Source organism: Canis lupus, chromosome 22, assembly GCF_011100685.1.
Source record: "Canis lupus familiaris isolate Mischka breed German Shepherd chromosome 22, alternate assembly UU_Cfam_GSD_1.0, whole genome shotgun sequence".
Classification (NCBI taxonomy): domain Eukaryota; kingdom Metazoa; phylum Chordata; class Mammalia; order Carnivora; family Canidae; genus Canis; species Canis lupus.
The window spans coordinates 6,921,989-6,947,382 of NC_049243.1; the positions used below are offsets into that span (position 1 = coordinate 6,921,989).

General features: G+C 36.6%; 1 protein-coding gene and 1 long non-coding RNA gene across 4 annotated transcripts in view; one reads left to right on the forward strand and one right to left on the reverse strand.

The window, feature by feature from the left end:
* LACC1 (laccase domain containing 1) overlaps nucleotides 1–25,394 on the reverse strand; it is a 181,659-nt gene that overhangs the window by 127,547 nt on the left and 28,718 nt on the right. For 2 of the 3 annotated variants that reach the window (XR_005376271.1, XR_005376267.1), the window contains 2 exons: nucleotides 9,448–9,848; nucleotides 4,516–4,670 (listed from right to left, as the gene is read on the reverse strand). The exons of the other annotated variant lie outside the window; for it this stretch is intronic. The gene's annotated coding sequence lies outside the window, so the exon portion shown is untranslated. The remainder of the gene's footprint in view (nucleotides 1–4,515; nucleotides 4,671–9,447; nucleotides 9,849–25,394) is intronic. 3 annotated transcript variants of the gene reach the window in all.
* On the forward strand, nucleotides 678–24,018 carry LOC111091821. The gene is made up of 2 exons (XR_005376275.1): nucleotides 678–789; nucleotides 23,799–24,018. It is a non-coding gene; the product is annotated as an uncharacterized LOC111091821 (long non-coding RNA).

Here is a 25,394-nt window from a genome sequence, read left to right on the forward strand (position 1 = left end):
ATGCTATAGAATAAATTCCATGGGTAAGATTCCTCTTTTTCTTGGGTTACTGGGCTTTGAAATGAGGTAGGTCAAGCTTGACTCCAAGATCTTCTACTTACTAGCTCCTCATTACAGTTCCTTAACCTTCCATAGCCTCAGCTTCCCATCCATAAAATGATGATTAATGGCATAACGGCATTGAAGAAAGATTTGATGAAATGGCATATTCTAAACACATAGAACAGAGCCCAGTATATGGGAGACATTCAACAAAAGTTTATTTCCCTTTTTTAATTAAGACCACACTATACTTTCCCTCTCCACCTCACTGGAGCAATAACAGTGAAACCTCCTCTCAGGAGACCAGGAAATCTCTGATAAGACTTCCAAGTGAGTTCTTGAAAAGATTTCTAAGAATGAGTGACATTCTGTGGAAGTCATTAGAAGTAGGACAGTAATAGGCCTTAACAGCTCTCTTGATAGCTTTACTCCCTAATGCCTTTTAATGTATTACCCTCCCTGGAGTATTTGCATTTTAAATTAGGATTTCCGAAAATAATATGAAGAACTTAGTGCCCAGCTGAATTTTAATCAATCTTGTGGTTGACTTCCCTTAACCTGCCCCAGGAAATATGAGTCTTTTTGCAATATAGCCTAACTGGTCTACGGAATTCAACTTGGACTCTTCAAACAATAATGGAATGTGGGATCATTGTTCCTACAAGGACTACAAAGTTCAAATGAAAGGAACACAGTGTTGAGACTGCTTGGAGCCTTATGAAAATGAGACTGCTATTTTCTATAGATGTGAGTGTAAAAATCACTTTTCATGGAAATATATATCTATCTTTAGATGTGTTAGCTCTACCTACCACAGGGAGTATCCAATCAAAGTTAAGTGACTTCACAGAGATCCAAAGTGCTGAGATTTGCTGATCACAGCTGGGATATGTCAGACTTCTTAGAGCCAGCTCTGTGCTTTCAGGATCATAATAAATGATATCTCCCTTTTTTCTCCCTGGATGATTACCAGGGGATTAATAGCTATTTAAATGCACCAATATTATGGCTTTCTGCCAGTCTTAGATCCCAACATTCTTTCCCAAGATAATTTACCCTCCCAATTCTCAGGGTTATATTTGCATCACAGAGTCAGGACCCATGTCTTATTTGTCTGTGTATTTGGTAGCATGAACCTTTGTGTACATGGTGCTGACCATCTATTGGCAAATGCCATAGCCTTAGTGTAAAATAGGAAATTAAGGATGCAAATTCTCTCTTTACAATGTGATTTGATTACCATCCTGGTAGTTAACAATTTGCATTTTACAATTTACCCGAACTATGTGGTAGTAGTAAAAATAATCACAGCAGATCCTGACTCTTAATATATATGTCCTGAGATATTTACAAACTCCTCAAATCACAGATTCCATTTATAGTATAGAATTTCTCCTGTAAAGTTCAGTCAAGTATCACTAAAAACTTTTAATTGATCCGTTAAGATGTTTATTCTTCTATAAATAGAAGACTAGACTCATTTATAAAGCTAACAGTATTAATTCTGTCTGGAAAATTCATTGAAATAGTTTGTGAATTGCTTTTTCTTATTTCTTTATAGAGCACATGGTAAAAATACTCATATCATGGATCCCAGCCACTGCCAATGTAGCACTCCCTCTTCATAATTTATCCCAAACATCTAGTTCTTTGTGTAAGCATCATCTATTTCCTAGATTGGTTAACTTTCTCTTCACACCATGCCAACACTGTTTTTTAAAGATTGATTGATTCATTGACTGATTGATTTATGAAAGAGAGAGCATAAGTGAGCAAAGGGAGAAGCAGAGGGGGGGAGAGAATCTCAAGCAACCTCAGCACTTGCACAGAGACAGACACAGGCTCAATCCCACAACTGTGAGATCATGACCTGAGCTGAAATAGAGTCAGAATTTTAATCAACTGAGCTACCCAGGTGCTCCACTAACACTTCCTATTCACTGGTTGGTTTTAATTGTCCATTTTTGTTTTCCGTTTCTTTGTTTAGCATGGGCACTCTCCATAAAATACAGACTTTCTTGCTTCACAGAAGGTGCATCGATGTGGGGATAAGCTAAGAACCGTTGAGTCAAGCTGAGATGCGGATGTTTGTCACTGGATAGGCTCCATCTGAGGAATGTGACTCACTCCTGCCAACTAGCCCCATCTCAGTGTGTAGGACTCAATTGTGTACCTCAACAAAATTCAAACTATTACATTCTGTGGACCATTGGAATTATTTAGCAATAGTCAAAACTGCACATTAATTCTCCGAATGCCAAAGATCTTATAGCAATTTTTAAAATTCTAATATAATTTGTGAATATACAGCCTTTTTGAGAGAGAGGGGGTAGTAGACTAAATTAGTGAGTCCTATTGTTAGTAAGGAACTAGTTACTTGCCTTATACTCTAGAGACATGAAATCATTTACTTATCCCAGAAGCTTTATGAGGCAGGTAAATTATTCCTGGTTTTACAAGAAACTAAAGCTCTGAAAAGATTTCTACTTGCCCAGTGTTATACAACTAATAATTCGCTGGGAAATCATTCAAAGCTGGGTCTGTCTGACACAACAATGTTATTTTCACTGGAACCTCGCTGTTCAAAATGTCCACAGCATTAGTGTCACCTGGGAGGTTGTTGAAAATGCAGGATATCTGATAAATATAAACCAGTTTACAGATAATTCAGATTGAGGTCTGCCAAAACTCATAGGTGCCTAGAAAAGAATGGAAAATAAAGAAACTGAGGCATACAGGGACTGAAAGTGTTGACAGAGTTTAATTCCCTACTTAGTTACAATATAACCTTTGAATCTGTTCCCTTTATCCAGGAACTCTGTATCCATGTGTTTTGTTTCAGGGGCAAATTTATGTCCCTGCATGTTTCACCAGCAATTTTTTTTTCACCAGCAATTTATTTAACACAGTTTAGTTGCGGGAGTTCCACAAGCCAAGCATACAGGATAGTATCTCTTAATAAGCTAATAAAGAAATAATACGCTTCAAGCCAATGATAGATTAACCATACTATTTTTCCAGGCAAGGGGAGATGAAAGGAATAAAGCCCAAGTTCAGTTAAGTTATATCATTTAGAGGAGAGCTGATGTCCAGCTGTTGGCACAAGAATCCCTTGTTTCTAAAACATGTTGCTAGGGAACGTGGGCCATGGTGTTGGTGTTGCCCAGAGAGGTCTGTGAGGGCCAATCCATGTCCTCACCACTGCAGAGAAGAGTCACCTTTACTGGCAGAAGCTAATGAACACCTCTTGGATAGTCCTCACAAACCCTCAGTATTTATAGTCTAAATGTCCCCTTGCCATAGTTGCTTCTTCATGTTTTTATTCAGCTGCTGAGTGTTTATCACCAGCAACAGATGGAGATGACAACACTCTGCCACAGTGGACTTCACTATCACAGCAAAAACAACTTTACTCTTAACAACTTTAGTTTTATGGGATCCCTGGGTTGCTCAGTGGTTAGCAGCTGCCTTCAGCCCAGGGCGTGATCCTGGAGACCCGGGATCAAGTCCCACATCAGGCTCCCTGCATGGAGGCTGCTTCTCCCTCAGACTGTGTCTCTGTCTCTCTCTCGGTGTGTGTGTTTCTCAGGAATAAATAAAGAAATAAAATCTCTTTAAAAAACAATTTTATTTTTATCATAAACAAGTGGATTTGAAACCATATCAAACCCATATACAACCTTAGGTTACTATAAATTCCTTCTTCCAAAAGTATTCCTCTAACTGGTCTTTCCTAGTAGTGACACTGCCCCCATTGTTCAGAACAGTCCTAAGGATCATCGTTATTCTCATTTCATTGTCCTACATATAATTTATCACAACTTCTTTTGGATTCCCCTGCAAAATATATACTAAAAGTCAACCATACTTCACCATCACCACCTCCTCCAAAACACCCCATCTTTTTCCTGAGTAACTATATGGCCTCATAATTCACTTTTCTTTCTTTTTTTTTTAATTTTTTTTTATTTATTTATGATAGTCATACAGAGAGAGAGAGAGAGAGGCAGAGACACAGGCAGAGGGAGAAGCAGGCTCCATGCACCGGGAGCCCGATGTGGGATTCGATCCCGGGTCTCCAGGAACGCGGCGCCCTGGGCCAAAGGCAGGCGCCAAACCGCTGCGCCACCCAGGGATCCCTCACTTTTCTTTCTTATTTTACTCTTTAACGCCTACCAGTCATTCACTACACAGAAGTCAGAGTGATGTTTTTAATTACCTCTCATATTTTCTCATTGAATTCAGAATAAAATTCAAATTCCATGATCCAGCCGCTCTTTCTACTAGCCTTTTCCTTACTAACCATGCTTGAGTTAACACTGGCCTTCCTTCTTTTTCTGAAACATGCCAAACTCATTCTCACCTCACAGTCTTCATGTGTCCCCATCTGGAATGCTACTCCCTCAATTCTTTCTATGCCCTTTCTCACATTCACACATCAGTTCAAACATCAACAGCTCAGAAGAGCCTTACCTGACCATCTTAACTAGAGCAGCCCCTCCTGGTACTGAAATTTATTTCACCACAGTTTTATTTTTTTCATAGCACTGTTGCAGGTTGGGTTCCCTAGGAACCAGGGCAGTGGTTTTGCTTGTAGGAAGCTTATTAGAGATTCTCTTGATCAACATCTGATGAAAGAAAGGAAAATAAGAAGCTTGGACAAAGGGAGAAGTTGGGCTACTACAAGTTCAGTCTCAACAAAGGCCTCAGCCAACCCCACAGGGAGCTCTGAAGCTGCAACGGCCCTTTAGAGATAGATCAAGTTTCAGCAAGAGGGAACACATTTTTATATCCCCACATCAACCAGTTACTGGCTGCCAGCTGCCCCAAGGAGACATAAGGGCTTTCTTCAGTTGAGACAGTTCTCAAAGAAAGCTGACAGCTAACGCTATCTTTTTGTAACATTCCAAAGAGCTTCAGAAGCATGTTTTTTTGTACTAAATGAAGATCTGGTTAGCACCTCACAGAGTTCACCAGTCTCGCTTTAAATCCACTGTTCCATATGCAATCTGAAAGCAGCTTTGTTAGGATGTTTTTTCTCAGGTAAAACTTAGAGAGGTTTAGTGGAATGAAATACAGCCCCAGCCACTGCAGTCAATCTTAGGATCACATGTGAAACTCACCGTCTTACTTACTATCCTTACTTAGTTTTCCCCCCAACCTCATCTAGCATCTCTGTAAGTCTAGATGTCTTACCTGGTGGCATGACAAGCCCCTTATCCCTGGGGGGTCTAGGCACTATGTTTTGCTCTGACTATGGCTTCTGATATCAAAATTGGGCAAAGGAGTACTGAGAGGCACCTAAATAAATCACTTGGGTGCCAAATATATTCTTCCCTATCTTAATTATATAACTGTCATCCAATTTCCTGATACCAAAAGGCACCCCTTTCTTGACTCTTGGTCTCTGAACACTTTGGGTTCCTTGTGCCAAATTCTAATTTAGTGTCTGTTTTCTTGATCCTGTGATGGTACTAACTATTGCAGGTCAGGGCTCTCAAGAAGCAGACTGAGGCAGAGATTAGTAAGCAGAAGTTTATTAGGGAGTTCTCTTGGGTCCTTATCTATAGAAGAGAAGGAAACAGGATTGGGCAGAGGAAGAAGATAGGCCATGATGGATTAGCAAAACCCCCAGATAACCCTACAGAAAGCTGGTATAGACCTTTAGAGTTGTTCTGAGCTAACATGAGGGTGTCATTCATTATATCTCTATGTTGACCAGTAATTGGATATGGACTACCCCAGAAAAGGAATGTGACCTTGAGCAAGATGACTCTCTTTAGGTAAAGTAATTCTCAAAGGGGGCTGAGAAGTGAGGGCCATCTGCTGATTGCATTTCCAGTGGAAATGTCTAAGAACATTAGACCTAAAGAGGTATCTGGAAAGGTCATCATAGAATTAATTATAAGCTTATGTCATTATCTGAAATTATTTTGCTTTTAGAATGTTCTCTCATTTATTCAACATCTCCCTCAATTAAAACTAAACATCATAAGGCCAGATAACTTACCCATCTGGCATATACTATGTGTTTCTCAACAAATAGCGTTGAATCGTGAACAAATGAGTTAAAAACTGATTATAATGGGGGTGCCTGGGTGGCTAAGTCAGTTAAGCATCTGCCTTCAGCTCAGGTCATGAGCCTGGGGTCCTGAGATCAAGTTCTGCATCTGTGGTGAGTCTGCTTCTCCCTCTCCCTCTGCCCCTCCCTCCACTTGTGCTCACTTGCTCTCAAGCATGCACAGTCTCTCTCTCCCTCTCATGCTTGGGCGTGTGCTCTCTCTCTCAAATAAATACATAAATAATTTTTTAAAGACTTTATTTATTTATTCATGAAAGGCAGAGAGAGAGAGAGGCAGAGACACAGGCAGAGGGAGAAGCAGGCTCCATGCAGGGAGCCTGACATGGGACTCGATCCCTGACATCCAGGATCACACCCTGGGCCGGAGGCAGCACTAAACTGCTGAGCCACCCGGGCTGCCCTAAATAAAATTTTTGAAAATAAAATAAAACTATTATAATGCCTATCAAAATACCCAAAGATAATCTATAGAGTGTTATTTGATGGAGCAATTTCACTGTTAAATTGGGAGTTTTGGGGTTTTTTTTCTTTTTTCTTTCTTTCTTTTTTTTTTCTTTTTTTTTTTTTTTTGTAACTCAAAGACAATATAAAGGCCTAGAGAAATAATAACCCAATATTTCAAGGTCATTCTTTTTTTGTATGCCAGCTTCAGAATAACAGATATTTGAGGAAAAAAAGAAAGAAGAAAAAAAAAAGAGGAAAAAAAAAAAGGACCTCCATTGATATATACTGTTTTACTCCAATCTCAAATCATATTTTAAAGAAAACAAAAGGAAAAATTATATTCCTTAAATTCATTTATTATGTGGATTTGCTAATTAGATAAAAAGCTCAATGCCAGCCTGTTGCCCAAGCCAAGTGGAATTGAGAGGTTAGATTTTACATATAGTTATGTAAAGAAAAACACATATAAATATGCTTAATAGTTTGTGTGTAGAACTAGCTATATATCTAGGTACAGTGACATATATAGATATATAAGGATATATCAGAGGTCAGCTGATTTCCAGATACTGAAGTTTATGAGACCCAATTGAAAATAATACTCTGCAGAGCCATAAATGTTTACTCAATTGCTAGGACCAGTCTATCCAAACACACTTTTAATAATGGCATGAGGTATGTGGGACATGGAAGGAAGAAAAATCTTGCAAACAGCAAATGCCAAAATCAAACTGAAAACTCAAGGCATGCCAAACTCTAAAAGGCTTTATATATGTATGGAAGAAAGCTGAAGTGGTCAGCCAGGCTCCATGAAATAGCTCTCAGCTCAGCTGTAAAGTCCAGGATAGGATTTTCCCATCTCTGTTCTTTATTCTTTGGTTTCTGCATGAACCTAAATAAATACATTCTTTTTCTGGATGGGTGTGTCTCTGCCTTCTGGTGTGGGTCTAGTTACTGGTTTTAGAGAGGAACTGAATATTGAAATTGGCCATGGAAATCTTGGTTCACATTGCCTCTGAGCCACAGTTTTGTTTGCTCAGGGAGAGGAGCTGGCTGCAGGGAGAAGGCACCTTCTTCCTCTGCTGCTGAATTTCAATGAGCAGAATCAATCAACAAAGTCAGGACACTGTAAACCCTGACAGGCTCTGGGCCTCCTCTGGGATAAGGCCAGACTGGGGATTTAAACCTGACACAGAACTTGTTACATTTAATATTAAAGAAACATGAAGCAATAGCATGTCCCCAGGAGGCTCTTTCTCCCTGACACAAGAGAAGACGTTATGGCCACATGGCCTTTTCTTTTCTGCCCTGTTGTCTGAGGCTACTCAAAAATAAGACACCTTCTTTTGAAGAGAGTTATGGAAACAATATACAATAGTTGCTAGTTATACGTTTTACCAATATAATTAGCAAACAAATGCCATAGGTTATAAATTGGGAATGTGTGAATTTAGAATTTCATTTTACCATAGCTTTCCCTTCCTTGAAACCTGAAAGCCAGTATATTCAGCTGCCAAAATAAATCAACTCCACATTTTGGAGGATTAACTTCAGCACAGTCACCAGGCAAGTGAAATTCAAGGGTTTGCCATAGATCCTGGTATGTTTCTGGTTTCCCACTTGTGCATTGCTGGGATAAAGTTTAATAGTAACTCCTTCAGTGTTACTTCTCCCAGGTGTCTCTGATTCCTCTAGATTTATTTCACTGACAAAAACCATGTTTTTAATCTGTCTGTATCTATGAGCCAATTGAGAAAAGACGGAACACAAAATGGCCCCCATTTTTTGTGAATTACTGAAACACATTGTCAGCAACTCTAAATCCTACCTCAGAAGCAGGGGAGACAACCCAATCTGTGGATCCCAGTGGAAAAAAAGAAAAAAAAATCATTTCTTGAATGGAAAATTGAAGAAACCCCTATTTAGATTTAGAATATGGATTTGGGGGAGCTATTCATAACCCAAAGTAAAATTAACCAAGAAGTCCTTTTTTAAATGGTTGGATATAGTTTCACACTACTTGTTTCTCTTGTTCTTTCCCTCACCTCTTACCTGGTTGGGATCAGAGTCAACTAAAGTGATTTAAATAATGTTTCAGAGGAAAAGCTTGTGGGCCCTTAATACAGATACCTCTTACACCTTCTGTGAAAAGGTGTAGAAAAAAATAGTGTACAAAATTTTTTTAAAAGTGTATAAAATAAAACAAACTCGCTATTTTAGCTACCAGATGGAACTAAAATAAATGGTACTGAGTATTTTCATGGAGTTCATTTGAATCTCATTCTCCCTGTCATCAGATCCAATTTATCATCTATGCATCCAACAAGCATTTGTTGGGGCCTCTCAGTAATTTCCTCTCCATTCTTTTTGAAGCACATATTCCTGGGAAGGTATTTAGAACTTTCTGGCCAGCAAGAGGATAAGAGAAAAAGGTGTTCAATATGGTGTTAACTAACATTTTTCTGTTGCATTAATTTAGGAGTTTGTTTTCATCTACCCTATACTATTAAATACCAGGGGGTAGCTAAATATTAATCATGTATTTTGTTTCAAGAAACAGCATGAGCTCCACAGATTGATTCAGATTGGACTCGTGGTCCATTGTCTTCAGGTGTGAGATCTAATACTTCTAGGCCTTGTGTAGGAGAGGCCATTCCCCTCTCTGAGCCTCAGTGACCTGAGTTTGTATGACCCTAAGAGTGAATGCCTCCTTAAGGCTGACACCCCAAGCATCTCACTCACAGACCCTAGATCAGGCTCTGCTTTGGTGATACTACTTTGATGAGCTTTGTGATTCCAGAGACATCCTGGGTAGAAAGAGTTTGTCTTTATTCTGTCTCCTCATAGTGAAAGAATGGTGAAAATTTAAACAGACTCACCTTGATTTCAAGATTCATCATGTCCCCAAAGCCCACACCTAGTAAATGTTTTTCAAAGGGGCTGCCCCAAGTTAGGGGTAAGGCAATCACACCAATAGTGGTCATGAGAGTAGCTTCTGAATGCTGATAATGGACATTCTTGCTCAATATTGATTATTCTTTTGGCTTCTTCTTGTGCTTTAGCCCTAAGCTTTGCTAAGCTTTTGGCTGTGGTTCCGTTTGGGTTTCTTCCTCCTGGCTTTTAACTTGTCTCAGCAGCAAACTTCCAGCTCTGACCATTAGCTGTGTCCCTGATCTGGTTTGTTGCATATCCTTAACATCTCTTGTTCTCTTTCCCCATAGACCTGAGCTTAGGTGCTAGGGTCATTTCAAAATTCATGGCCTGGTTCTGACAGCATGTTCTGGAAAAGAGAAAGGAGACCAGAAAACCTTGTCTTATAATGCTCTTTCCCTAACCTGAAAAACAGATTAAAAAATGCATTTTGTACTTCTGGACTGCATAGGTGTGTTATAAAGATTAATATCCATGGAGCCTATGTGGATTAATGTGAAAAGCAGCCATGTAGAAGACTGCCAGGCTATTGCCTTGGCAATATCTCCACATTAGGAAGAAACCTTTAACACAAGCTGTAATTATAAACTATGGAGATTGTTTTTGTTTTTATTAAGCACACCAAACTCTGCATTTCCAGGTGCCTCTTGGCTCCTTCAAATTAGCCATTGTGCAAAACTGCCACTTGTTTCACTGATTTAAGCAATTAATCTTTGCTCAAAAAATTGTTTGGAACAACCTTTTGGTATTTCCACTAGGCCTGGTAGATATAAGTCTTCGCCCTATTAGGGTGGCCCTGAAAAGGCCAAATGTAAATGGAAAGTTAGCCATTAATCTAGGAAATATGAGAGAGAGAGAGAGAGAAAATAGACCCTATCAATAACTATAACCATATACAGAGAGAGACCTGATTCTAAAGTATTAGGGTGGATGTATGTGTACAAATGCATGCATGTAAGAGATGGGAGTGAGTGTATATATGAAAGAGAGAGAGAATATCCTAGGTATTCTAGTTTGTTGGTAGAGTAGTGACTTTATGTTTCACTGAACAAAGAAAGCAAATCTAACAGACCATGAATTCTACAACTTCCACCCCATCAGGAAAATTTCTCAGTCTAGATTGGAAGCACACACACAAAATTATTTTTGGAAATAGGTGATGCTTTCAGCTAGAAGGCAAAAGGTCCCAAGGGGCACACCATGGGAACAACTTTCCTGCACCTAGGATTCATATAACCTTGTCATCATCTCCTATCTGCTGCTACAGAATGATCAGCCAAGAGAACTGGATGTACAGACTTATGAATGCTTTCACAGTTGGATTTTTGAAGAAAATGTTACTTTGCAAACTGTCAGCCAGCCCCTAAAATGCAAGTTCTCCTCCTCCCCATCCACTCTCCCCTTTTTCCACTGCTGCTAGTCCCTATTCCCATTATTCTTTCCCTCAGGCCTCTTTCTGCCTTTATAAAGATAAGCAATTATTTTCAGCTTCAAGAAGGATGCTGCCCCTTAGGGTCTTTCCAAATGTAATAAATCTGGGAAAGGTGGATGATTTACAGATCAACAACTACCAGGCAGCTACTGCATGATATTTTACTGTCAACACCAAGGGACTGATAAGGATACTTTTGCTAGCCATAGAAAATTTGTAAGAAAAAAAAAAGAAGAATCAAAGCTTTTTCTCTCCTTTTAAAAAGTCTGGTTGCTTCTTTCCTTCCCACTGGCAGATAATTTCATTTTTAGATGTCTACAAAAGAGACAGAAACATCCTTTCTTTGTAAATTCTGGTATTCTTAATTCATTCTGTATGTGATTGCTGATCAATATTAACAACAGACAGGATTCCTGGATTTGTAATGTTTCCTGGATCCCCAGGTCAGTGTGTCTATACATGCGGAGGTGGGGAGCCTGACTATCAGATTCTACTGAGCACCACTTGAGGCCAAGTCAGGACATGGGAGCTCAGTTTATGTTGTTGCTTCTCATTCTCAGCAGTGCTAGTCACTTCTCACCCTGTAATTAATATACCTACCTTCTCACTTTGCCAGTACTGACAATTTGCCACATTTCAGGAAATGTTTTCATGTATGCCACAGTATATTCAGGCCCCATGTTCATAGCTTTTTTTTTTCTATTTTAATCCCTCTGGTAGATTATTGCAATATTTAGAGTGGATTAGTTGTATCTGTTTTACTCTGTTGTCTAAATTCAATTCAGCTTAACAATCATTTATGGAATCCTTACTAAGGACAGATATAAATACTGCAGAAGATAAATAAAAAGTGAAGACATAATTCACAATCTAATTAGATATATAATTCAACCATAGAAGGGAACATAACATAAGGAAGAGTAAAACAACAACAACAACAAAAAAAAACAAACAAACAAACAAAAAAAAGGAAGAGTAAAACAAGTGTCTTAGGATACATATGACATCATCCCTTTACTATTATCTTCTTGAATGTTGGCCATCAGGAAAAGGGTGGTGATGAGAAAAAAAAAAAAAGAACAACAGAGATCAGGAAAGGAGGCTCTAGAAAACACTTCTCCAATAAGTAAGTTCAAATCTGAATTCTGAAAAGGGCCCGTGTTCCTCTGGCTATATTGGAACCCTCTGAATAGTGAGTTGCTATATTGGTAAATCTGTGTTTAGAATGTTAAGTGTAGAGAAGCTATTATTTATTAAGAATTTTTTAAGGATAGTTTTAGATTTATAATGAAATTGAGAGGAAGCCACGGAGATTTCCCATATGTCTCCTGAATTCACATATACATAACCTACTCTATTATCAACTTCACTCAGTAGAGTAGTACATTTTGTAACAAGGATGAACCTACACTGACACATCATAATCCCCCAAAGTCGATAGTTTACCTTAGGGTTCACTCTTGGTATTGCAAATTCTGTAGATTTGGACAAATGTATAATGATATGTATCCATCACTATAATATCACACAGAGTATTTTCACTGTGCTCTGCTTATTCATTTTCTAACCTTGGCAACCATTGATCTTTTTATGTTTTCCATAATTTTCTCTTTTTAACAATGTCAAATAGCTGGAATTATATAATTTGTAGACTTTTTGGGTTGGGTTTTTTTTAGTAATATGCATCTAAGGTTCCTCCGTATCTTTTCATGGATTGATAGCTTATTTTCTTTGTAGTGCCAATAATATTCTGTTGTATGGGTATTCCACAGTTTATCCATTTACCTACTAAAAGAAATCTTGGTTGCTTTCAAGTCTGGACAATAATGAATAAAGCGGGATGCCCGGGTGGCTCGGCGGTTGAGAGTCTGCCTTCAACTCAGGTTATGATCCCAGGGTCCTGGAATCAAGTCCTGTATTGGGCTCTCCACAGGGAGCCTGCTTCTCCCTCTGCCTAAGTCTCTGCCTCTCTCTCTCTCTCTGTTTCTCATGAATAAATAAATAAAACCTTTTAAAAAATAATGAATAAAGCTACTATTAATACCCATGTGCAGGAATTTGTATGCACATAAATTTGCATCTCATTTCAGTGAATATCAAGAAGCACTATGCTGAAATATATGGTAAAACTATGTACATTATATAAGAAGCCATCAAACTGTCTTGCAAAGTAGTTGTACTGTTTTGCATTCCAATCAGCAATATATGAGAATTTCTGTTGCTCCAAATCCTTGCCAGAATTTGGTGTTGCCAGTGCTCAGAATTTTGGCCAGTCTAATAGATGTGTAGTGGTATCTTGTTGTTTCAAGAGAAGCTGTTTTGTATGTGCATTTGTTTAGAAAATAATGGTGGAATTCACAAGTTAGAAGAGACCTCACAGGCCATCTTACCCAACCCTCCAGAAGAAGAAGCTGAATTTCTTCCCCTAAGAGAAAGATTACTCTATCAAAGACAGACAGTACAACATTTCTCTAAATAGACCCAGAAGTGATTCATTTACTTCCTCCTGACCCAGTAACCTATTCTTTCTTCAGACAAATCTGTTCATCTTTCTTACATCAAGAGGAAATCTACTTCCTTGCAATCTCCACCAGATGAACACCAAAACCTTTCACCTTGAACGGCCTGGGATTTAGGTATCACGACACATCATCCGTCAGTTGCTCACTGTACTCCTCCAGGCCATTCTCTTCTGCAGCTCAACTCACCTATCCTCTCAATAAATATTACCTCATAATTCTTTTATTTTGTTTGAATGCAAAAATAATCGATAACTATAGTAGAAAATAGTATTAAGGCTTATAGGAATAACTCTAGAAGCTTGTGATCTCGTTAGAAAGTTAATGTATGATATGGATACTATAAGAGGACAAAAGAAGGACATCTGAATGAAACTGGGTGACGATGACACTGAACTGATTGCTAATGGATGAGTAGAAGGATAAGAAGCAGATCTATAGAAGATGTTTCAGAGAACATCTTGTGATGTCCACAGCTTGTGCCATAGCCCAGAGGTTGGAAAGTGGGCATATTTAAAGAATGGCAGAAGGACAATTTGGCAAATGATTTGTAAAACGAAGTCATAAAAGATAAAACTATGAAAAAAAAAGTATGGAGATTTCTCAAAAATTAAAAAATAGAGCTGCCATATAAGCCAGCAATCCCACTCCTGGGTATGTACCCAAAATAATTAAAATCAAGACCTTAAAGACACATCTGCATTCCCATGTTCATTGCAGCAATATTTATGACAGCCAAGATATAGAAATAACTCAAATGTTCATTAACAGACTAATGAATTTAAAAAGTGTGGTATATACATACAGTGGAATATTATTCAGCCTTAAAAAAAGAAGGAATTCCTACCATTTGCAACAACATAGATAGACCCAGAAGTCACTATGCTAAATGAAATAAGATATACAATGTTTGGAGCCAGAGGCTAGTCTATGGAAAATTCCTCCAAATTTTACAAATTATACATGAAAGAAACTTTACTGAGGTTTTCAAAAATTTGATAATATTAAAAATGCATGTGATCATTCCTATAATGAGTTGTAAAACTAAAATAAACTATGCTTAAACACTATCAATAATAAAAACAATTTTAATTAACCACACTAGAAGACAAAATTATCTTTCTATTATTTTTATAGAAAATATTACAAAAGTTATTATTCTAGGAAGAATCAAATGGTAAAAGGATATGCAACCCAAATATATTTAGGCAGTCATTTAATTAAAAACATATTACTTATTTCTGGATTTCCTGATGTTTGTGGTATTTGTCAACTTTCTAAAATTTGCAATTTAGTATGATCTTAAATAAAAAGTAAATAGAAAAAAACATAGATTTAAATTAAACAATAGCACTAATTATATCAAATGTAATTGGTCTAGCCACATCAAATAGAAAGCAGACATTGTCAGATCAGATATCAAAAAAAAACCTAAACGCTCTCTATAAGAAACTCACTTTAAATATGAAAAAGCCGATAGGTTAAAAGTGAAAGGATTAAAAAGACAGTTCATGTTAACACTAATTAAAAGAAACTGGAGTAGTTGTATTAATATCATACAATGTAGATTTCAAAAGAAAAAATATAAGCAGGGATAAAGAGGGTCATTTTATAATGACAGAGAAGGAATTCATCAAGAGGGCTAATAATTCAAATGTGTTCATACCTCTTAACAGAACTTCAAAACACATGAAGCAAAAACTGGTAATACTGGAAAAAGAAGCACAATTCCACTGTGGGAGCCAGAGATTTCAATACTGATCTCTCAATAATTGACAGAGGCAGACAGAAAATCATTAAATATGTACAATACTTGAAACAGCACTGTCAACATACCTGATCCAATTAATATTTATAAAAGACTTGATCCAAAATCAGCTGAATATATATTTATTTTACAAATGTACATGGATTATTTACGAGATGTATTAGTTTCCTAGGGCTACCAAAAAAAAAAAAAAAATATATATATATATATATATATATATATATATACATACATACCACAAAACTAGGTCACTTAAAACAACAGAAATTTATTCTCTCACAGTCACTGAGAGATAGGCACCCTAATGCAGTATGACCTCACTAGATCCACAAAGACCCTGTTTCCAAATAAGGTCACATTCACGGGGACCAGGTTAGGACTCAAACTATCTTTTTTGGGGACACAAGTCAACTCACAACACCAGATTAGAACACATTCTGGACCAATAAGCAAGTCTTAATAAATTTAAATAGTATAATGTGTGTTTTCTAACTCCAGCTGAATTAAATTAAAAATCAATAACAAAATATATTCAGAAAATCTCCAAATATTTGGAAGCTAACAACACACTTTTAAATGACCCATAGGTCAGAGAAGAAATCATAAGTGAAATTATAAATTAAGCTGAATGAAAATGAAAATACAGTATTTAAAAATCTGTTGGGGGGATCCCTGGGTGGCACAGCGGTTTGGCACCTGCCTTTGGCCCAGGGCGTGATCCTGGAGACCCGGGATCGAATCCCACATCGGGCTCCTGGTGCATGGAGCCTGCTTCTCCCTCTGCCTATGTCTCTGCCTCTCTCTCTTTCTCTCTCTGTGACTATCATAAATAAATAAAAATTTAAAAAAATTTAAAAAATAAAAATAATAAAAATCTGTTAGATCCAGCTAAAGAGTGCTTAGGAGCATCATATATTCATATTAAGTACTTGTAGCATAATATGCTTATATTAGGAAAGTAGAAGGGCTGAAAATGCATGACTAAAGTATACACCTCAAGAAGCTAGAAAGGAAGAGCAAATTAACCCCAAAATAAGGATAAAAAGGGAATTAAAATGGATACAAACAGAAATCAATAAAATAGAAAACAGAAAAGCAATAGAGAAAAATCAGTGAAAACCAAAAAATATATTTTAAAAATATTAATAAACTTAATAAACTCTGGATAGACTGATCAGGTAAAGAAAATACATAAGTTACCAGTATCAGGAATGAAAGAACCTTGCTAAAGATCCTACAGTCATTAAAAGAAAAATTAGGGGACACTTGGGTGGCTCAGCGGTTTAGCATCTGCCTTCGGCTCAGGATGTGATCCTGGAGTCCCAGGATTGAGCCTCACATCGGGCTTCCTGCATGGAGCCTGCTTCTCCCTCTGCCTATGTCTCTGCCTCTTTCTCTCTCTCTCTCATGAATAAATAAATAAAGCCTTAAAAAGAAAGAAAAAGAAAAATTAGGAACAAGCTTATGTCAAGAAATTCTTAACCTGGATGAAATGAAAAAATTCCTTCAAACACACAAATGACCAAAGCTCACATAAGAATTAGCTAGCCTAGATTACTTGTATATCTTTTAAAGAAATTGAATTCATAGTTAAAATTCTAAACACATACAGCTTTTTAAGAGTTATGTTTTATAACTGATTTACATATTTTATTTTTTTTGCCCCTAGTTGCTTTTAAAAATCTCTATCTTTGGTGTTCTGTGGCCTCACTATAACGTTGTCTACTGTGTTTTTTGGTATGGGACCCACTATGTTTCCTAAATCTGAGGATTTGTAGCCTCCATGAATTCTGGAAAATTCTCAGCCATACTGCTAGAAGTGGAATCTTCACCATTCACTACTTACTTAAGTAGTGTTAGGCTGTTTTTTTCTCTACAACTGCAGACCATATTTAGGCATGCAGCTCTTACCTTGTTCAAATTCCAGTTCTCCTAGGCACTCAATTATTATGACTCTTTCAAATTTAGATAGACTCTTTCATAAATCACCAATGCTCTTTCTCTAATTATTGTATTATTGAAAACTCCAATCCTGGAGTTCTTTCTTTGTGATTGGTCTTTCACGCTCAACGCCTACTGCTCTATTTGTACCGCATTAACTCTTCTCCATTAACTAAGCAAGTCGAAACAAAGATGGGTGAAGGTCCAAACTGAGTTCCTTTCTTAGAATTTAGAATGAAGGGGCAGCCCGGGTGGCTCAGCAGTTTAGCGCTGCCTTCAGCCCAGGGTGTGATCCTGCAGACCCAGGAAGGAGTCCCACATCAGGCTCCTTGCATGGAGCCTGCTTCTCCCTCTGCTTGTGTCTCTGCCTCTCTCTCTCTCTCTCTCAAATAAATAAATAAATAAATAAATAAATAAATAAATAAAATCTTTAAGAAAAAAATAATTAAAAAAAAAAAGACTTTAGAATGAGAACACGGGAGAGAGAGTCACTTAATGGAAGGAAAGGAGAAAGAAACCAAAACAAATGAAGCTGAGGCTTTTTGAAGGAAGTCACTACAGGTAGGACCAGAAAGTCCAACTAGTAGCATCCCCAGAGCTGACATTCTCTTCCTAAAAGGGTTAAATTCTACTAGATTTGAAGCCTCAAAAAACGACCCAATTTACTTATGTGGTGTGGGGATATTCTGGTTAAGCCAGAAAAATCAGTATCCTCACAGAGGACTCCAGGATCATGACCTGAGCCAAAGGCAGACACTAAACCGAGGGAGCCACCGAGGCTCCCCTCTCATATTTTTATAACAAATCTGACTCCATCTCTTAGCAGAAATGTCCCTGGAAAAGTCTTAGATAAGACTAGTACTTGTAGTTGTAAATATGGGATTAGCAGGGCGTATTAGAAAATTTCATTCCGAGAATCCACTGGAAGGATAATAATGATACATGGTCCTATTGCCTCCTTTAGATACTAAATGGTAGGGTGTCCTATAGCACTACCGAGGATCATTCCTGGCTCCCAGGTTGATTTGCTCAGTGACCACCAGAATTATTTCACTTCCTGTTCTTCAGTCTCAATAAGTAGAAATAATAATTTCACTTCCTGTAAGGGCAAGAGTTTTAATAAGGATGTGCTGGTGAGGCAATTTGAGGGCTCAAATGATTGAGCGGTGAGGGAGAGGTCAATCTATTAGTCCTGAAAGGAAAGGAAGGTTATTATAAGAGATTGAGGAATATCTGCTTTGCCTTCTCAGCAGTGTTGCTGAAGTATCAGAAAGCAGTGCCTACACATCGCTGCCAATTTCTGATTATTTCACCAATGCAGGAGCAGTTAGGCCAAGATATGCACTGATTTTAGAATTAGAGAAAATGAACCAGTTTATAAATGTAAGCAAAACTCATACTAAATTCATGTAATCTAACTACAGATGAGCACTGCATACCAGGACCATAGTAGGGAGGAAAAAGAAGGCAAACTAAAGACCTTGGTACAGGTACTAATAGCTTCACAGAATTCTCTTAGCTAAAGAAAATTACAGTGAATGCATGCTGGTATTATTCCTGCACATATCTGATTCATCACCCCTTCTACTCGAGTCTATCATCCTCATAAATGGTTACACATAAAAGTATCTTAATTGCTTTGCTTTCTCAGAAAGAAAAATATGAAAAGTTTAATTCGTCACATTTTAATTGAACAATAAATAATATTAAATCATAGTCATATACAAAATTTGTTCTAAGTTACCTTTAAAAATTCCCCTTTAGTCCCAAGTACGGTCTATTAAGGAGGGAAAAGGAGAAAAGGGAGTGAGGAGGAGGCAAAAGCGAGAGAGAGAGGAAGTAATAAATAGAGAAGAGAAATAAAAAGGAGAAAGATAAAAAATGAGGGAGCTAAAATGTGACAAACAGGGAGTCAGATATACCAATAAAAATAAAAGAGGAACAAGTGAAATGAATCTGGATAACAAACTCAATTTTTTTTTGTTAAAAACTGAACTAATTATAAAATAACTCTCCTTCCTATTCCTTTTATCTAATTCTTTACTGAATTTGTGATGACCTTCTTATATAAATGTTGACAACAGGAAACATAAAAATTTTAATTCTTTAGCTTTAATTTTTAAGTTTGAAAGACATAAAAATATAGTTATCTAGAAAAGTTATCTAGAAATTTTCAAATTTTAACAAGGTCTCTTTTGACAAAATACACTAACATTGCTTTTTGCATTATTTTGAAAGGCATCATACACAACAACTTTGCAGAATTGAAACATAGAAGGACATAGGGTAAAAATTTGTGGGGTTTTTTTGTTGTTTTTTACTTCCAAAGTTCCTATATCCTTTTGACCAGAAAATAAATCCTGAGCTTGTATTCAAGGTCATGACAATTGTCTCTCCGAAGCAAAGAAAGGAAAAAGGATTACTACTTCCCAATTCCTGTTAGTTAAAATACCATGAAGCTCTTCTTTTTCCTTCCATTCTTTCCTTCCCCTCCCTCCTACCCTTCCTCTTCTTTCTTCCTTCCTTCCTTTCTTCCTTTTTTTCTTCTTGTAGAAGGCTTAAATGATCAGCCAATCTGTTTTTGTCAAATGAGTCTGTCAAAATGTTAAATCAAGTGAATAGACAAGGAGGAGAAGTTGCTGGATATTTGGCCATTAATTCCCTATGTTACCCATAGCAGTGATTAGAGCAATATTACATCTGAAGAAAGTTTGAAGTCATCAAATAAAATCTGTATCAAAGGGCCCATCCTACATTAAGATCATGCCTAGTACTACTCCAAATGGTTCAACTATCTAAACTTTCATTTCTTAATAGGTCAGATTTTCCTCCTCTTAAGTTTATATAACAAACTATAATATTCTTATTTTGTTACTCTGTAAAAACTTTAATGTAGCTGTGGTGTTGAGATTTAAGCACAGTTTCTCAGCACTACAGAACAGGACACCAAGAGGAGTGTCCCTTATACAGAGTGGGGCTCCCCAGGTCAAGTTTGGAAGAGGCATTGATTAATATTCTATCTCCTAGACTAATATTTCTCACTTATTTAAGTTAGGAATTCCTTTCCATGGAAATTTTTAAAAATCCATATTATTTTATCTAATAAAAGCATACAACTAGACATAAATTCCTTACACTTTAAATACTATACAATTATGAAACCAAAAGAAATTTATACTTATATATTGTACATATTAAAACAAAATTAGGAAAATTCAAATTTGCTGCATTTAGTTTAATGTATAGTACTGATTTGCTGAAAGTAGAACTCTGATTTAGAAAAATGTCAACTCAGATCCAGGTTTAAAATATACTCTCTCTAGAATGGTGTTACCAGGGTTTTGGAGGTAGAGGAGATGAGGAGATGCTGGTCAAAGGGTACAAGCCTTCAGATATGAGATGAATAAGTTTGGGCATCTAAGTACAGCACAGTGCCTATAGTTAATAATACTGCCTTATGCACTTGAAATTTGCTAAGAGAATAGACTTTAAGCATTTTTACTACACACAAACAAAAAATGGCCACTATGTGAAGTGATGGATGTGCGGTAATCATTTCACATAGTACACGTATGTCAAAACATTATTACTTTCTACACTATAAATACATGAAATGTTGTCAATTATACCCAATAAGCTGAAATTTTTTATTTATTTATTTATTTATTTATTTATTTATTTATTTATTTGAGAGTGAGAGCGTATGCCCATGAGCAGGAGAGAAGAGCAAAAGGAGAAGGAAAGAGAGAATCTTAAGTAGGCTCCAAACCCAGCACAGAGCCTTATGCAGGACTCTATCTCATCACCCTGAGATCATGACCTGAGCCAAAATCAAGACTTTGACAGTCAACCAATGGAGCCACCCAGGTGCCCCAAAATTAAAATATATGTATATACTCTTTCCTACCATGAAAAATATTATGTACAGCATAAAGCCTAACTCCTTAACATGGCATTCAAGACCTTCCAAACAGACTCCTTTCTAACCTCTTTTCTTTCCATATTCCCCACTCAAAATTCACCAACTTCCGATTGGATGACTTGCCACAATTTGCCATTTTCCCAGAAAAAATGGGAGTCCTTGCACCTGCCTGTGACTTTGCGCATGCTATCTTCTCAACCTCTACTCTACACTGTCTATGACATTCTAATTCTGCTCTCAGATTCAGCTCCAATGCCTGTACTTTATAAATGCCATCTTCCAGCCCTCTTGGACTTATCAACTGCACCTTCCCCTGGGTTTCCAGAGTGCATTGTTCATATCTATTTCACATTGCCCAGTATCATGTTAGCTGTTTATATGTCTGTCTTCTTCACCATATTGTTAATCTTATAAAAAGTAATAACGTTATTGAGATTAATTCACATATAATACAATTCACCCATTTGACATATGCAATTGAATGACTTTTAATATAGTCACAGAGTTGTGCAACTATCACCACAAAGAGTTTTAGAACATTTTCATTACTGCAAAAAGAAATCTTGTACCATCAGTGGTCAGTCTGTACCCCCCTTTACCCCAGCCCTAAGCAAACCTTAATTTTCCTCTTTGTCTCTGTATATTTCCCTCTTATGCACATTTTATATAAATGGAACCATCCAATATATGGCCTTATATGTGCTTGTAAATCTTTTAAAGGTAGAGACAACGTTCTATTCATGGAAGGAGGAGTTAATGAGCAAGATATGTGATATAAGAGGAGAATGAGTATGGACTCAGGCAGATCTGAGTTAAAATCTCAATTCAGCCATTTACTAATTATGTAACTTTCACTTCATCTCTCTGAGAATCAGTTTACACATCTATAAAGTGGGGATAACAATTGCTCTCTTGAAAGATGGTTGTGAGGATTAGAAAGAGGATATGAAAAGTTCTTAGAAAAGATTTTGCTCAATAAATGGAAGCTGTTACTTGTATTTATCCCTGCATATCCACAGTACCTGGCATAGTAAACAGTAATGCATATTAATATATTAATTAATGGATTAATGATGAAAAATTCTAATGCATTTCCTATAGAGTGCCAATGAACTTTCAACAACTTAGGTAAGGACATAGAGTTTCTAGGGCCAAATCTGACCTGGAAGATCTAAACTTGCTTCTTTTTTATTCTTAATCATTGTCTGGCTCAGAGACTGGTCAGTAAAGAGAGACAACAGAGTCAATAAACAAATCTAGGATCTGAAATCAGAGAAAAGAAGTTACTTTCTGGCTCTGGTACTGGCATCTGAAGGTACTCTGAAAGACAGCTCATCCATCTCAACCCCTAGTTTTCATTTGTATACACTTCTCCATTAAATAATCATTTCTGCTTTCCCTATTACAGGACAAAAGAAATGTGACTCACACCTGAAAATGGCTGAACTTCTACTAAAAATAGACAAGCAATACCATCTGAATCATGAGTAGATAAAAGTACAGAGAGAAAAAGCAGAGAATAGGTGTTGCTCCAAAAACAAGAGAAGTCCAACCACGATAAAGTGATTAAATTATATCTAGAGATGCCCAAATAAATTTGGAACCAACATAACAGCAACAAAGCTTCTTCACAGGAAAGAAAGGCACTAGGATACCAAACTAATTCTCAAAATAAAAGAGATTTCTTTTAAAAAGTCATAATAAATTTAGCTGAGTCATACTTATAATGGAGAATATAATGATTGAATCAATGGCCTGAAAGAAATCAAATAGTCTGCCTTAAAACAAAAAGGGTACACAAGTAATTCAATCTCTATGGGAGAGAAAAATGGCAGGATTTTTTTTTTTTTAAAGAAAGAATCTAATTTCTAAAAGATGTTAGAGTAAGTTACATGAGTTGTCTATAAGACTTAATTTTTAAAACCATAATCCTGCAAATCATGGGGATAATTAAGGATATAATCATTTAATTAGGCAACTGACTATTGAAGCAATGCAGTTTTACCAAACAAAGACACTTAAAAAAAAGGTAGAAATGATCTTGGAAACTATTGCCATTTTAACCCTTTTTAAAAAAAATACATAAAGAGCCAGAAAAATTACCTTCCAGCTAGAAGCAACTATGTGAAAATCAGACGGAGACATATCAAATTGGTGTCATGGAAATGCTTGACTTGATAAATTCCAGCCCTTACAAATGGGCAGAGGAAAATCTCAAGCACTGACATGAATATCCATTACTGGCATAAAAATAGGCTAAAGTGTTCCCATCTCAAATTGTTCTAACTCTTTAATCTATCCTTTTCCCAATAATTTATCCCAAGATGAGAGAATGTTTACCTTCCGATCCAAATAAAGGGGGCCAATGGGTTTTCTATCCACTTATCTTTTTAAAAATAAGACAAAAAGAGAAAATAACAGAAAGAAACTATATTGATTCTTAATGGGTTTAGTTCTTTATACGAGTGACCTGCTCACATACGTTCATGGAAAAATCATTCTAAAATCTCATACTATCACTTCACCTCCCTTTTATGTAAAAAAATATTCTCCCCAGGAGATACAAGCAACTTTGTTTCTATTTCATATATACACAGGTGAGAACAGTTCCTAAAACTCTCCAAGGATATTTGTCCACTATAAATAAAAATGTATTTGAGTATCTAGATCTAAAGTTAAGAGTGATGTATATTTTTTTTCTTGTCATTATTTTCCAGATTCTATCAGAGGTCCATTGAAAGTGAAAGGAATGGAGACACTCTATAGGAACAGCAACTTTACAAGTAATACAATGGCACTAATTTTGTATCTATCAAAAATTCTCTGAATATAAATGGATTAAATGCTCCAATAAAAAGACAAAGGGTATCAGAAAGGATTAAAAAAAAAAAAGACCCATCAATATGCTGCTTACAAGAGACTCATTTTAAACCCAAAGACAGATGGAAAGTGAGGGAATGGAGAACCATCCATCATGCTAATGGACATCAAAAGAAAGCTGGAGTAACCATACTCATATTCAACAAACTAGATTTCAAACCAAAGAGTGTAATAAGAGATGAAGAAGGACACTATATCATAATAAAGGGGTCTATCCAATAAGTAGATCTAACAATTGTAAATATTTATGCCCCGAACTTGGAAACAGCCAAATATATAAATCAATTAATGACAAACTTACAGAAGCTCATTAATAATAATACAATAATAGTAGAGGACCTTAACACCTCACTCAGAGCAATGGACAGATCATCCAAGCAGAAGATCAACAAGGAAACTATGGCTTTGAATGACATGCTGGACCAGATGGGCTTAACAGATATATTCAGAACATTTCATCCTAAAGTAGCAGAATACACATTCTTTTCAAGTATACATAGAACATTTTCCAGAATAGATCAGGTGTCAATAGATCAGGGTCACAAATCAGGCCTCAACCAGTACAAAAAGACTGAAATCATACCATGCATATATTTTCTACCAAATTTAATAGTTGGGAACTCCCTGAAGAACAGGCCCAACTCAGCTCTAATACTCAGCCATCAAGAAGGGGAATAATGTGTGCAGCTTTGATTGTGCTTCTGTTTGTATAAGAAACTCTCAGTACTAAGCACCATGGAAGGGATCCCTTTAGTACTGACAAGCTTGGGAATTGGGAAAGAAGAGGGAAAATTGAAGTAATAAAGTGTTGGCATCTAGTGTTACATTAACTATAACTGAAGTGAACCAAAATCCAGACCCTAAATAACCAACATGAAAGTCACTGCAAGAAAAGAACACAAACATCCTCCAGTGTAAATGATGGCAAAGAAAAAGTCTTCTGATTCACCAAACTTCCTTATCCTTTCTAATACTCATAATTATCCTGGTTCTTGCCCAAGCATTAAGTGTGCTCATTAGTTTCTGACAGGCCATATAAACTTAAGCCTTAGTGGTTGGATTTATTTTTGTGTCCTTAACACTCCCCAAAAGTTTTGTTTCAAGAGCCAAAAGTCTACTATCCAAGCTAGTAGTCACTAAACTCATATGCTCCAGTGGACTCTTCCAAAGACTTTTTACTTCACCCTAGTGAAGTTCTGGTTTCTCTCTCTTTTTTTTTTTTTAACATGGGAACAATAATATGGTATCTATAATATGCTTTAACAGGATTGTGGTGAATGTTCTGCAAACATTAGCTCATGGATATTCTTCTGAACAAATATGAAAAGCTATTTCATATTGAAACTGTTACTACACACTATTAAATATTGATATAGAACATTATAGTAATAGCTTCATAGTGGCTAACAGGGCTGAAAGTCATCATTATACAT